Raw genomic sequence first — 13025 nt, forward strand, 5'->3', positions numbered from 1 at the left:
AGGCAGCCAACCCAGGTCCTGAAGGTTAGCAAAGTTGAGCGAATGGACCAGGGAGGGGACAGAGCACACACCATGAGCTCATAGGTGCAGGGACATAACACGGCAGACAAATGGAGCAGAAGCCACATGACGGAGGGTCTTGAATGCCAGGCTAAGGAACCTGGAATGAATTCATAGGGAAGGAAAAGCCAGGGCAGAGTGCTAAGCAGAGTCAAAGACATAGTTGGGATTGTGTTTTAGAAACATGGTTCCGAATCATGTAGATGGTGGGTTTCTGGGGCTGGAGAAAATGCTGGCTGAGCCCTAGCACCAGGCGGGGGTGCTCCTGGCTACAGAACAGCCAGCGGGGTGGGGCGCTCCTTCACCAGCAGGTCGACCTCAAAAGGCAAAGGACCGCCCACACTGGCACTTTCACCTCGGGTCTGCAGACTGTCTCCACGGGTCTATCCCCTGACACAAACACCAAAAGTGCTGCATGTGTGATGTCGCTTTTGTCACAAAAGTATCAAGGAAGAAACACAACAACGCAAGCCTATGGAGGGTCCTCGTTACTAAGGCAGTGGGTGAAAACCAACAGCAGAGCTCCGAGTTGCCAATGAGCATGCAGGAGGAGGACACAGGGAGGGAGAGCTTGGTGCCCGAATCAACCGACCCTGCTACTTTAAATGAAAACAGGCAGTCTGCAGTCTGCAACGCAAGGACTACCTGTACACAGAAACAAAACAGGTATGGTGTTCAGAGAGACATTTTGATAGACCAACAAGCAGGAGGAACTGTAAGGACGTCTGTCACTCTGCTGATACATCACAGATCCCCAAATGTCAACAACGTCAAAGAATCTGGAGGTGGGGCCAGGAGGTTCTGCTGGCCCAAAAGGTTCTCAAAGGCAGGGGTCTCCTCCCCACAAGTACCCAAGTCTCACTGAGGGCCTGGGTGCTGGGGGATGGAGACGCAGAGGAAACTGGGCCGGGAGAAAACAATCTGGAGGGAAAGCCCCCAGTCAGGACCAGGGCCACTTCATGGGCGTTTGTGCTTCTGCCTCAGGGGCCTCTGTCCTCATCAGTATAAAATAAACATGTCCCGAGGGGCAGCACCTTCTCATTCTGAGGAGACACATGCTCAAGTACCAGGATGGCTGCAACTCACTGGCAGTTAGTTTAGGGAAAAAATTACACCTTATATAATCATATAAAGTAACTACATATTACACAGGGTGTAATTATAACACATTGTAATAAATACAATCTCAGTAATTATGTAATAAACCTATTATTTATATTAATATGACACATAACATATGAACGGAGGTAAATGTGGTGTCATGGGAAAAATTGTATCCTCACTCCCTGAATTCACGCTGGGGGAGTTCCTAACCCCCAGTACCTCAGAATGTGGCTGTAGTTGGAGAGAAAGTCTTAAAAGAGGGAATTAAGGTAAAAGGAGGTAATACGGGTGGGTCCTATTCCAACACGACTGGTGTCCTTTTACAGAGCTTAGGACCCACACAGACTGAGGGGCGGTCCTGTGAGGTGCCATCTGCGAGCCAGGGAGAAAGGACTTGGAAGAATCTGATCCTGCCCACATCTTGACCTGGCACTTCCAGCCTCCAGACCTGTGAGAAGAGACATTTCTGGTGTCCAAGCCCTCCAGTCTGTGGTACTTTATGGCAGCCCTAGCACACTAACACGTGTGGCAACACAGTAGTTGGAGAACCCAGAGGAAGGCTATTTGAGTATTCACTAAATTACTATTTAGATTTTTCTGTAGGTTGAACATTCAAAAACAATTGTTTTATATTTATTTGAGAAAGAGAGAGAGAGAGAGAAAGAGAAGGAATGAACAGGGGAGGGGCAGAGAGAAAGGGAGACAGAGGATCTGAAGCAGGCTCCATGCTGACAGCACAGAGCCTGAAGCGGGGCTCAAACGAACCGTGAGATCATGAGCTGAGCTGAAGTCAGATGCTTGACTGACTGAGCCACCCAGGCGCCCCAACATTTTGAAATAAAAAGTTGAGAGGAAAACATACTGTAAAAGCATACACCAGGACAACCATTTCATCTGGCAATATCAATCAAAATTTTAAGTGCCCAGACCCCTTTAACCTGCAATGCACTGCCAGATGTGTGTTCTACAGGCACAACATGTGCCAAGATATACAGGGATCTTCACTGTAATATTGTCCTAACAAGTACCCGGAAAGACACCAACGTTTGCCAGTGTGTGGCTAGGTATATACGTCATGGTACTATGCAACATTAGGCTGTCACTGAAAACAACAAGGTAATCTGCATGGACTCATGTGGAAAGATTTCCAAATTATATTAATAAATTGCAGAAAAATATGCCTACCACCATTCTGTTCATACCCTTTTTATTTTTTTAGCCTTTAAAAAAGATTTTATTTTTATTTTAAGAGGGTAGCTTTTTTTTTCTTTTATTTTTGAGAGAGAGAGAGAGAGAGAGAGAGAGAGAGAGAGAGAGAGAATGAATCCCAAGTAGGCTCTATGCCATCAGCATAGAGCCTGATGTGGGGCTTGATCTCACAAAACCTAAGAACATGACCTGAGCCAAAATCAAGAGTCAGACGCTCAACTGACTGAGCCACTTAGGTATCCTAAAGATTTTAAGTAATCCTTACACCTAATGTGGGGCTTGAACTCAAAACCCGAGATCAAGAGTTGCATGCTCTACTGAGCCAGCCATGTGCCCATGTTTATATCCATTTTTTTTAATTAAAAAAATTTTCTTAATGTTTACTTATTTTTGAGAGAGACAAAGAAGGGGGGGAGGGGCAGAGAGAGAGGGAGACACAGAATCCGAAGCAGGCTCCAGGCTCTGAGCTGTCAGCACAGAGCCTGACATGGGGCTTGAACTCGTGAACTGCAAGACCATGACCTGAGCCAACGTTAGATGTTTAACCAACTGAGCCACCCAGGCACTCCTGTTCATATCCATTTTTAAAGGATATATATTTATGTTGGTGTTATGCATGTGTTTTTTCCCTAGAAGGGTACATGGCTATTAACAAGAGCTGCCTTTGGTGAAAGGAATTATAGATCAGGGGAGTAGACTTTCTACATCATTCTGAATGGTTTAAAACATTCTTCTAATCTCACGTTGTTTTTATTTCAATGAATTAAAAATAAACCCATCAGACACCTGTGCTAATACAGCAAAGCGGGACATGGGGAGATGTGGTGTGGGTCATGGGGGCCTATGGGACAAGAAGAGAGAAGAATGTGTGCGCGTGCTGATCATGCTCACAGGTAGGGGTGCAGCCTCATGTAGGAGCACCTCAGACAGAATTCAGAACCTACTCGTGATTCTCCAGAACAGAGCAGTGTGACTCCTGCCTTCTTCCTCTCCATCTGCCATCCCCTCCCCCCCAGAACATTTCAAAGTCTAAAATCTTTTTATTTTTTAATTAAAGGCAGAAGAAACATTAAAAGAACTCCTCCAGATCTAATGTGGCAGGAAAACTCTGGAAGCTGCTCTGCCACGCAGTCATGCTGTACTGTGGGGCCTGCGGTGTGACAGGCCCCATTCAGCAGCAGATGAAATAGACACAATTCTTGCACTTCTCGCATTCTCCGGGCAGGGAGAGGGGAGAGGATATGTGGAGAGTGGCAGGATGGCGACTTGACACCAAAGCGGGAAAGGACAGTGGGCTGGAAATGGGTTGGCAGACTGCAGATCAGGAGGTCTAGAAGGTGAGCCAACGTCCAAAGAAAGGCAGGGGTGAGTCATAGGTGTCTGCGGAAGAGCCCTCAGGTGGAGGGCTGGGGCCAGCGAGCGGCAAGAATGTGGGCATGAGGTCAGATAGCCCAGGCCTCGTGGCCAGGGTGACCTGGGGGTGGCCAAGGGCAGGGGGGGCTGTGGTCTACTGTTGCTGTGCTGAGAGTGGCCTGAGGGCACCAAGGCGGGAGCGGAGAGGCAGATTAGGCCACTACAATAACCCTGGGTGACTGGGTGCTCGGCCTGGGTGGTGGAGGAGAGCGCGACCAGAGGTGGGAGCCGCAGGGTACCTTCAGCAGTGAACCTACAGGATTTGCCGACAAGGTGGATGCGGGTATGGTGGGGGCTGACACAGTTCTGCCCATTTCTGGTTTTGTTTTGGTGGTGGTGGTTGGACGGGGAGAGGGGGGTGTTGGGGGGGGTTTGTGGGAACCTGGAAGACACGAGACTTCTGTGCACAAGAAATGAGCTGCCCCTGAGTCCCTCATGGACAGTGAGCCAGGCACCAGTCCCATGGAAACACGCCCGTTCCCTGCAGGAGCCTGGAAGCTGCTCCCTGGGAAGCCATGAACAACAAAGCTTGAGCAGAGAGTGGCTCAGGCAGAGCCACAGGACAGATGAGTTTTGCTCAATTATTGGTGGTGCTTCTATAGGATGCAGAGAACTGAGATGGGGCCAGAAACCAAAGCAAAGCACAATCCACCCTAACACTCACCGCACAGCCTGAGGCAAGAGGCTGGGAAGGACAGCACAACTCAAGGGTAGGTCAGGTCCTTGAAGGCGGGACACCAGAATCTCAGGCTGACAGCCTCAAAGAGCCCCCAGTAAGAAAAGGAAGGAGCAGAGTGGGGGGTGGAGCAGGGACAGGAGAGGGACTGTCGGGGTGTGCAGTACTCAGTGGTCCCTGAAACCTGGCACACAGACCCCATTCCACTCCTTTGACAACACTGTGCACCACCACCTCCAGGCTGTGGTGGGCCCCTAAGCAGGTGCTCTGCATTTACGCACACGTGTCCTGAAGACAGGCATGGGGTCCTGTCACCTCTGAAAAGGAGTAGTGGCCAAGAGCCAGACAGATATGGCTTGGAGTTCTGTCTTTGCTACTATACAGCCAACTGACTGTGTGTAAAAAAAAAAAGGGGGGGGGGGGCTGCCAGGTTGGTGTCAGGATTACATGAGAACAAACAGGGGGAAGATGCTGGCACAGACACATGCTCAGGAAAGCGATGTGCACTCAGGGGTCCCTGCCCTGGCCCTGCTTTCCCATTCCTCCTCTCGGTGTCTACTCTCCTCAGGCCTGGGGCTGAACCACCTCGTCTTAGTCTCTGGGTCCCTGAGAAGCATGTGACCTTGGGTCTGCCATCTGCAACATGACCTCTCTACAGGGGCCTAAATGCTAGGAGGGTCCCAGGGTTCCCCAACCCTGTTATCCTCCCTGGGCTGACTCCCCAGTGCTCTGAGTACTCTTCTGTGTCTCTCTTCTGCCTCTCCATGGTCTGTCCTCTCTCCACAGGCTCCCCTTCTAACCAGGATTTCCAAGGTGAGGGCTCTCCAGCCTCCTCCCCCGGCCAGCCCTCGCTCCCTGGCTTCACAGAATGGATGCATCCTCTGTTTGGGGACTCCTTACCTTCCTCTCCAACTCAACTGTCAATCGCCCCTGCCAATTGTGCAACTCAAGTCTTCTGGATGTGTCCTTTTCCCCATTTCTACCACCAAAGTAGTCGGGGCCTCATGACTGCTTTCCTGTGCTAAGCAGACTGCCTCCTAACAGGGCTCCCTGCCCCTGGCTCTCTGACCACCCCACCCACCTGTGCCTCCCTCCGCTACACTGAGCACCAACTGTGCCTGGGACATATCACTGGATAATACAGCTGGGTCCCTGCCCTCAGGCAACTTTCCATCCATAACAGTGCACATCACTGTTGACTTGCCTGAAACACCGCTCCCTTCTTTCCTAATCTTACACATTTTTTAATTTGGGAGAGAGCACGTGTGCCTGCACATGGGATAGGGGCAGAGGGAAGGCGGGAGAGGGAGGGGGAGAGAGAGGGTGGGATGGCGAGGGAGAGGGAGAGAGAATCTTAAGCAGACTCTCAGTGAGAGCCTGATAGGTGCCTAGATTGTAACCTAGGCCGAAATCCAAGAGTCAGATGTGCAAACTACTGAGCTGCCCAGGTGCCCCTCTTACCCATTTTTGAATTAAAATACATCTTTCGGAAGAGATGAACATATACAAACTTCAGAGCACATTCTTTTGGCTGATATTTGGATGGTATATCCTTTTTAATGTCTTTTTTTTTTCAACATTATATTTAAGGTGGGTCTACCGTAAACAGCATATAGGTGAGCTTTCCCCTATAAATCTGGCTCACAATTGTAGTGGGTTGAATAGTTGTCTCCAAAAAGGTGTCCAAATCCTGACCCCCCACCCATACCTGTGAATGTGACCTTATTTGGAAAAAGGGTCGTTACAGGTGATTAGGATATGGAACTTGAGATAAGATCATCCTGGATAAATGAGGTGGGCCCTAAATCTAATTACCAGTGTCACTGAGAGACAGTAGAAGGCAAGGGGAAAGGAGAAGTCCTTGTAAAGGCAAAGGCAGAGGCTGGAGCATTGCAGCCACACCCCCGAAGAGGAGGAGATGGGGAAGGATTCACCCCCAGACTCACTGGAGGGAGTGTGGCTCTGCCAACAGCTTGATTCTGGGCTTTGAGCTTCCAGAAAGGTTGTGTTAAGCGAAGAAGTTTGTGATTATTTGTATGGCACCTCTAGTAAATAAAGGCATTTTTTTTTCTCCTAAAAAAAAATCTGAAGAGTACAAACACACTCAGTGAGAAGTCTCCCTTCTGTCTGAAATCCTAGGCCATGTTTCCCTTCTCAGAGACAACCACTGTCACCCAGATCTTGCACAGCCTTCCAGAGACATGCCACATGAGACCAAAGATGGACAGATGTCTCTTTTCAGAGACAGACACCCACATAGTTTACACACTGTGGGACCTTGCTGCTCTCATTGAAATTTCACCTCCTGGACACGCAGCTCTGCCTCTTTTGTCAGAGGCTCTGTGGTCTGCCATGGCGTGGCCGTGCACCACGCAGTGAACGTCCTTGCCACGTACCGGCCATGCCTGTGTGGGTGAATGTCTAGTGGCGGACTCGCCGCGTCAAAGGTCGCGTACATGCAGCTGATTCTGTCACACCGCTGTCCAGGGGGTGTGGCAATTCCCACGACTGCCCGTTTCCCCACATCCCCGCCGGCAGGGAGCAGGAGCAAACCTTGCCAATCTGATCACCGGACAGGCTGCCTCCTCCGCGTGGCTTCAGTGTGTACTAACCGGGTCACATGGGTGCCCAGATGCCCGCAGGGCTTGCTGCTGCCCAGCACCTCCGGTGGGGCTGGCAAGGCCCCCACCTGGCCCCTTCTCTCACACGTGCTCTCGGCTCACGCCCTCCCTTGAGGGGGCAAGGCACAGTGATCACTCCTGTAGAAGTTCTGCATACCCCATTTCGCTCTCCCTTTCAGAGCCTTGCCGGTGGTGCTCCCATAGCCTTGCTGCATGACAGAGGACAGCTGAGTTTCACATACAGGTGTTTTCTTTCATGTCACAAGGAGGAAGACATAAGAGGTGGTGTTAAAAATCACAGGGCTTGACGGGGGCGCCCGGCTGGCTCAGTTGGTGGAGCATGTGACTCTTGATCTCGGGGGTTCTGAGTTTGAGCCCCATGTTGGGTATTGGAGATTGCTTAAAAATAAAACCTTTAAAAAAATCACGGTGTTTGGAAGGGGAACAATTACCATGTAGTCCTATCTAGAAACTGAGTCATAAAAAGCACAACTGTTTTGAAATTAAACCACACAATTAAGAGAGCCATTTGGTCAATGTCAGGCACAGCCTGAGAGAAGCAGAGTTGCCAGGAATGGAAGAGACAGTAAGAAGCTGCTTAGCTACCAGGTGGAGAGAAAGAAAGGTTTATGGTCGAATGGAGGTGGGGTTAACAGGGATTTTGCAGACTCAGTTACTGGGTAGTGGCAGTCCGTTGCACCTCTCCTGATCTGAGGACATTTCCCAAACCAGCACGTGGAGGGAAGACTGCCACCCCGCCCTGTGGATACAGCACAGGAAGAGACTCCTGAACCCGGCAGTGCTCTTGGCACAGCGCTACCCTCTGCTGTGAAAATCCACGGAGGCAATCCAACTACATACGGAATATAAATGTGTGGAATGTTCACGTTCTTGCGCCCAAAGCATAATCTTTTTTTTTTTTTTTTAATTTTTTTTTTTTAACGTTTATTTATTTTTGAGACACAGAGAGACAGAGCATGAACGGGGGAGGGTCACAGAGAGAGGGAGACACAAAATCTGAAACAGGCTCCAGGCTCTGAGCTGTCAGCACAGAGCCCGACGTGGGGCTCGAACTCACAAACCGCGAGATCATGACCTGAGCTGAAGTCAGCCGCTTAACCGACTGAGCCACCCAGGCGCCCCCCAAAGCATAATCTTAAAGCAGGGGGGTGATCACAGACCACACTGTGGCCACATTAGCTTCTATTTCAAAATGTGACACAACAGAAGACAACTTGGATGGCTCTGCCCCACATGCTACAGGGAATCACAGACGCATGCTCTTCCCTGGGGCCAGGAAACCACAGGTCCTTTCATGACATCATGGGTCTAGGGATGTGAGAAGGTTTCCCACCCCACGGGAAGCTCCAGAGACCATGAGCTCATGCCAGAAGTTGATGTGCTTTCTTGCTTTCTTCTTTCTTTTCTTGCTTTCTTCCAATGGGCTGGAGCCAAAAAAATCCCTCGCACTTTTGGAGCTTTCTGTCCACTGACACACTGCTGACCTGGACGTGATGGCCTCTTTTTTCAAGGTGTACCACAGGTCAGTGTCCCATCCAAGACAGGCTTCCATCGAGGGCAACAGACCGTTCACCACGGCGAATGGCAAACAGCTCCAGGCCCCACTCAACAGCAAGTCTGCAGCAAAACAGCTGCCATTAATGCCAGCAAGGGACTGGTTCACAAAGTAGGCAGTTTGGACTCTCAGTCAGAGTCAGAAGGGTCTTTGAGGGTCCAACACCTCCAGTGTAAAGAGCGGAGAAAATGGAGGGGAAGGGGTGATCCCTCCAGGATCACCGCATAGTTACTAGTGGACCTGGGATGAAGTACAAGCCACCTGAGCCAACTTCTTCCTCCAACTGGCCCTGGCTGGGCCAGAGACCTCAAGCCACACTTTGCTGGTTCTGTAAGCCCAGTACCCCAGTGCTCAGAAAGGAAAGAAACTGTTCTGGGTGGTGGTGAGCAAATCCACTCTCACTAGCAGAACCAGCAATCAAGGAAAATGTTTCTGCACTTTCCCTAGATTATAAACAGCCAAGCCCTATTCCAAACCTCCTAATGCCCGCAGTGGTAGGAAAACCCCAGAGGTACCAGTTCCTTTAGGGCAGGACAAAGTCCCAGAAAGTCACTGAGGCAGACTGCTGGTTGCCTCCCCAAAACCTACATACCCCCTTCCTCCCTTCCTTCCTAAGGCCTCAGCTACACAGCTGACAGACCACAATCCCAGCTGGGGGAATGACCTTGCAGCTGGCGGTGACCACAGGACTAAGTCCTAGCCTATGAGAGTGTTAAACACAGGGTGATTACTTTTCAAGGAGAAATGAAGGGCCCACTGATTCTTACAGCAAGGAACTAAAGGCAGCCAAGTTGGGGTTGCCTTGAAATCTAGTCCCTGTTTTATGAAAAATGTTGTCATTTTAAGCAAGTCACTTTTCTGGGTCTCAGTTTCCTCAACTGTCTACTTAAGAGGGTCAATGTGGGGAGAAAAGCACCTGCAGCTGTGGCCACCATCACTGGCTACTTATGACAGGTACTTTACACACCATTATTTCTAACCTTTATGACAACGCTGAAAGGTATCATTCTCATTTTACGGGTAAGGCCAAAAACGGCACAGGCAAGGTCTGTCTACATGCATGGCCCTCTGACTGCAAAGCCCATATCTCCACTGTCTCGAGGAAGCCTAATACAAGGCAACGAAGATTCTCACATGAATGAGCCATAAGGGTAGAAGGGGCATTGCCTTGGTGCCCAGGAGGCTTCCTGAGACCAGGGCCCATCTCCATCACCTCAACAGGGAGGCCTCCTGACCCCAGTCTTCTTCCCTTAAACCCGCCCTCACATGAGCTAGAGTGAACTGAGCATGACACCCCCTTGGTCAAGCCTTTCAGTGTGTGTCCCACCTCCCCTTCCTCAGGGAACACAACTCAGGCTATTTGGGCTCACAAACTGGGCCATCCCCAGGGCGTGGCACCTTCCTTGGTGCTGTCACTCACACAGTCACTTTGGCTTGGGAGGGCCCTCACATTTCTTCTCCCAGATAACGCTTAGGCATCCTTCCACATTTAGGTCTGGCAGCTCTCAGACTTTCCTGCTTTGCAGCGGAGCTAAGCATCCATCCGCATGGCTCCCCAGAGTCTCCTATGCGTACTACACATACCTCTGTACTGGCATTTCCCATGCAATATTGAGGATCTGTCTCTCCCACCAGACAATTAGATTAAGGAAGCAGGTAGGGACCTTGTCTTATTCATGCTTATAACCTCAGCACCTGGCCCTGTACCTGGAAGGAAGCAGACACTTAACTACTAACCAGAACAAACAGAGCAGAACATACTGGAAGAATGCTCAAGTCAAAAGAGGCAATAGCTTAGTGCGGGGGATGCAACCTTTGGTCCAAAATCTTGCTGCAACACTTACTGCGGGGCCAGGGAAAGTTGTTTAACCTCTCTGGGCCTTAATCTGCCCCTTTGTAAAATGGAAGAAGTTATAGTACCCACTTCTTACAGGTAAGAGTAAGACAATATATCAGAGTACTTAGAAAGTACTGTGCACATTTTAGCAGAGAGTAGCAGTGCCGTTACTGCTGGAGAAAGAGTCCATCCTCAGGCACAAAGCCCAGTGGCAGAGAGCAGGAAAGCACACATCAGAGTATAACCTGTGCATCCCCAGAGTCTTTCTCCTTCCTTTTCTGTTACAAATCACTGTAACAAGTTTGGAAACTTAAGAGAAGTTATCTAAAGTGTAACCATGGGATACAACCAAGCCCGCGTTGTTACAACATGTTAGTTCTGGTTCCAAAGCTCCTCCTGGCCTATATGTCCCAGGAGGGAGCAGTAGCCCCGTCAGGCTGTGCTCTGTTCCCTGGTCTGTCAGCCTCTATCAGCCCCAAAGGTTGATCACTCAGAATTCTCTAGGTGCGGTGGCTCTCTGAGGTGAGCACACAAGAACAGTGACAGGCATGACTCAGGCAGGGCGGCACGGCACGCTCCAGGCTGCAGCACGGGGGTGGGGGGTGGGGGGTGGGGGTGCAGGCACCAGTCTTGTCCTCCCGCCTCACAGGGCAGGACCCAGGGGAGGTGTAGAAATGCTTAAGGGCTGGCAAGACAGGGGCTCAAAACTAACTGCGAAGGTTCAAAAGACCACTGTCTGGACAGGGCTGGTTCCTGTCCTACCTTGCACTACTCTCAGCTGCTGAGAGGAGACGCGCTGGGAAATCAAGTCGGGGCACTGAAGAATTTCTTCTATCATCAGAGTCAGGAAAAAACTAGAACCGATGTGGCGCTGATTCAAGAAACACCACGAGACCCGACCCCTGTCACCAGAATGTGATCCAGGAGGAGGAGCAGGTCAGAGCCCATGCGGGCTGGATGATGGACACCCCAGAATTCAGCACCTTTCAGCACTCTTGCACACTCTAGCCTTCCTGGTCTATGTAACCACGGGCCCCTCGCTTGGGCCTGTCGGTCAAGACAGAGTGCTGCCGCCCCGGGTCCTTCTCAGTCCCCAAGCCACCTTCCTAACCCACCTGCCCTGCACCTTGCTTCCTTTCACCGTTACACTGGGAAGCAAATCAAAATACTACCACCATCCGTGTCAGACAGAAAGGTGGCTTCACACACTCAAAATCAAGACATTTTTAAGTTTTTTACAATGGGAGTCGATTTTTTGAAGTTTTAATTTAAATTCCATTAGTTAACAGCGTACTATTAGTTTCAGCATACAATATAGTGATTCCACACTTCCATACGTCACCCGGTGTTCATCACTAGTGCCCTCCTTAATCCCCATCACCTACTTAACCCATCCCCCCATCCACCTCCCTTCTGGTGACCATCAGTTTGTCCTCTATAGTTTCTTGGTTTGTCTCTCTCTCGTTCTTCTCCCTTTGCTTGTTTCTTAAATTCCACATGAGTGAAATTATATGGTATTTGTCTTTCTCTGACTTATTTTGCTTAGCATTATACTCTCTAGCACCATCCATGTTGTTGCAAATGGCAAGATTTCATTTTTTATAGCTGAGTAATATTCCACTGTGTGTGTGTGTGCGCACGCATGTGTGTGTGTGTGCGCGCACCGCTTCTTTTTTGTCCATTCATCCATTGATGGACTCTTGGGTTGTTTCCATAATTTGGCTTTGTGGATAATACTATCCACATCGGGGTGCATGTATCCTTCTGAATTAGTGTTTTTGTACTCTCTGGATAAATTCCTGATAGTGCAATTGCTGGGTTGTAGGGTAGCTCTATTTTTTACTTTGTGAGGAACCTCCACACTGTTTTCCACAGTGGCTGTACCAGTTTGCATTCCCACCAACAGTGCATGAGGGTTCCCCTTTCTCCACATCCTCACCAACACCTGTTGTTTCTAAAATCAAGACGTTTTAATGGTGGAACTTCAGGCACCAAAAAAGGTAGATGCAAAAGCTATCTTTGAAGAGAGACCTTTCTAGTGACCCTCAAAAATCACACCCCGTGGGTCAGTGCCATTGCCCTTTTGATCATAGGACTGATATTTACCCCAGGCAGAGAAAAGGCTGAGTTAGCTGGGCCCAGCCAGAGAGCAGAGACCAGGCTAGATTTGCCCAATACAATCAACAAGGGCCTTGTCTGAGCAGAAACAACCGCTAATGCCACTAGAGAGCTGAAGAACATGCAGGGTGGAGCCAGCGTGAGCCAGCGTGAGCCTGCGCTGGACTGTGCGGTTCCCACTTGACACCTGCCCCTTAGCCTTTTCCTGGGGCAAGGCCAGCAGAGGAAGCGAGCTTCAGAGGCCACCTGCAATGGCTCCTGGCCACAAAATGGCCCGCTCAGAGTGACTCTACGCTTTATGTAATAAGACACAATTAATCGTTCCATTTGTTTGTCCATCTGTCCATCTATCCTCCAAATGGCTGCCGGTAGAGGTCTCAATGTTAACAGAATTACGTCACCCTCTGCTCC

At 49.9% G+C, this 13025-nt stretch overlaps 1 protein-coding gene across 1 annotated transcript in view; it reads right to left on the reverse strand.

Annotated features, from left to right (window-relative positions):
- The window catches only part of STIMATE (STIM activating enhancer), a 54118-nt gene that overhangs the window by 18796 nt on the left and 22297 nt on the right, over positions 1 to 13025 (reverse strand). The window lies entirely within an intron of this gene.

This window comes from Panthera onca, chromosome A2 (assembly GCF_046562875.1).
Source record: "Panthera onca isolate mPanOnc1 chromosome A2, mPanOnc1 haplotype 2, whole genome shotgun sequence".
In the NCBI taxonomy this organism is placed as follows: domain Eukaryota; kingdom Metazoa; phylum Chordata; class Mammalia; order Carnivora; family Felidae; genus Panthera; species Panthera onca.